This window comes from Schistocerca piceifrons, chromosome 6, assembly GCF_021461385.2.
Source record: "Schistocerca piceifrons isolate TAMUIC-IGC-003096 chromosome 6, iqSchPice1.1, whole genome shotgun sequence".
NCBI lineage: Eukaryota > Metazoa > Arthropoda > Insecta > Orthoptera > Acrididae > Schistocerca > Schistocerca piceifrons.
The window spans coordinates 263,973,124-263,975,708 of record NC_060143.1 but is presented as its reverse complement, the minus strand read 5'-3'; the positions used below and the strand labels follow the sequence as shown (position 1 = coordinate 263,975,708).

The 2,585-nt window shown below is 39.1% G+C and overlaps 1 pseudogene; it reads right to left on the bottom strand.

Moving 5' to 3' along the window:
• Nucleotides 1-1,267: 1,267 nt before the first annotated feature.
• Nucleotides 1,268-1,385, bottom strand: LOC124803645 (annotated as a pseudogene).
• Nucleotides 1,386-2,585: the final 1,200 nt, after the last annotated feature.

Below are 2,585 nucleotides of genomic sequence, written 5' to 3'. Positions count from 1 at the left end.
TAAACAATACATGCAAGTATAGTACAGCTCCTATTAAAGGTGATGAGGATAATGAGAGGTTTAGTACTAAAGGCAGAAGTGAATGTATTCCACTGAAACTATTATCAGTAGCCTCCTGAATGTTTAAATGGGAAAACGATGAATTTCGTTTTGATGACGGTAAGGTGCTGTTTGTCCCTACTGCAGATAAACATTAGCATGAATGTAATAACGTAAGAGAACAAGACTGAGAATAGTCTTCAAAGTAAACTGCATTATGAGCTAAATTAAGGTACCAGTTCACTGAAAGGGAAATAGAAACAGACAGCAATGAAGTCTTATAAGCTGCTCATGTCTGTTTTGTTAGAATAACAATTCAGCACACTAGCTGGACGGAAGGAAAAGACAAATAAACAGAGTTTAGCAGCTTGTCTTCTTGTTAACTGAATCGTTTTCGGATCCAAGTGTTCGACGCAGCTGAGACAGAAATTTCACATTTAATGCCTACTGGTAAAATTGCGTCAAGGCACTGAGGTATGGACGACAAACTTTCAAAGTCGATTGGTGCTGCAGAAATAATTCCTCTCCACCTGTACCTCTTCACCTGAAGTCGTTGCGTGTCTTCCTTAACTTTTCGACGTTTTTATAACAAATTTGTACTATTTTTTTAACCACGAGAGCTGACACCACTTATTCATCTTAGAACTGTATTGAAGGGAGTGGCTGGATACAAATTCTGAGACAAACTTCTCGTCAGTGATCTGTTACCGCAAACTTTTAAGAACTCACTGGTGATGGGACCTGAAATACACCGAGAGGCTACTTTTATAATGTAGGCTTTTACAGGCGGTATCTGCTGAAGTTAAAATTTACATATTGACAGAACTTGGGTGATAGATATACAAAACTATTCACTGAAATCATACCCATCTCTGTGTGATATCTTCCGAGTGAAATGGAAAATGGAATTGGGACTAAACGTCAGCGCAGAAGTTTTATCTGAAGACCACTGTTGTTGTTGTGTCCCCTAATAAAACAACTGCGTTATCACCCTATTAGTAGTGACATTGTGGTTTACAAGTTACTTCTAAAACTAAATCCCGTCCGAACAGGCCATGAAGAGCCAACGGTATTCCTCAGGCTACAGGCGTCACTGGATGCGGACATGCAGGGGCATGTGGTCAACACACCGCTCTCCCGACCGTGTGTCACTTTACGAGACCGGAGCCGCTACTTCTCAATCAAGTAACTCCTCAGTTTGCCCCACAAGGGCTGAGCGCACCCCTTTTGCCAACAGCGCTCGGCAGACCGGATGGTCACCCATCCAAGTGCTAGCCTAGCCCGACAGCGCTTAACTTCGGTGATCTGACGGGAACCGGTGTTACTACTGCGGCAATGCTGTTGGTGTAAGTTACTACCAACGTAGTTAAATAATATGGTATATTAATATTCCCTTTCCCATATTTTAGTAGCATTGACGAAAATCCAGGCAACGAAATAATATAATCAATTATTCCTCGGTTTTTCTTTTAAAGTTTATTGCAAATGTAGAGTATTTTTCACAAAACGCGTTCCTCCTTCATTAATAATGCGTCTTATGTGGTCATTGGTGTTGCTGCCCCTTGCTCACATATTTTGCAAACAACTTTTTTCCTTCATTGTTACGGAAGTTTGAGTTCGAAATGAACTTGGTTACGCTCTGTAACGGATGAATAAGCATAAAACTGTGCTGAGAACAGAACAGCTGAAAATATACTACCGTTTCTCGGGTGTATTCTAACAAAGCTGAAATGAAGTAGTAAAAACACCAACGCAGACCGGGAAAAGCTGGTTCGAAGAAAGGCGTAAAGTTGCCAGCAGTATATGTCATGTACAGTTTCGTTCGACCGCAACTAATAAAAGAAAAAACAGTGGCTTGGAGAATGTGTAAGCAAGAGGCAGAAACAGCAGTGACAACAGGAGATGTTTTATACATAAAAACGAAATACGTTTAGCGCAAAATGTTTTTCATTTGCCGTAAGCCTAAGATGGAAAAACCAATAACGGTTGATTATATTAAGTAGGTGCTGTGTGTCATGACTATGAAACAAAATGATATGTCATAAGCGACTTGTATTACATATATAAAAAATTAGAAGTTATTGATTAAACTGGTAATAGCCATGCATTAATAATGCGTAAAGATTCTTAAGACACGTTGCGTATTTTTCCTTTAAATATCTTCTCTCATTACAGATTTTGTTGTGAAACTCTTTCATTAGGTAAACTTATTAGTTCTGGATTGTGCTACATAACAAGACGTGCTCAGAAATTTTTCGTGTGAAATGGTTGTCTTTAGTAGCAACACAGGAGATATTAAGCTCGCAATTTGGAAATTGGAAATGACTCAACAGAAAGGTGAAAATGAACAGGAAGCTCTGACAATATGTGGACTCTATAAAGAAATTACACGATCCACATTACAAAGCATTACTGCTGTACAAATGAAATTAGTCATTCTTCCCAGAAAAATGGGTGTGAACCATAAAATGTAATACAAAAAGCAATTAGTAGACAACACGGTTGTTGAAAACTGAGAGCTTTACGATACGTGAACGGCGTGGATC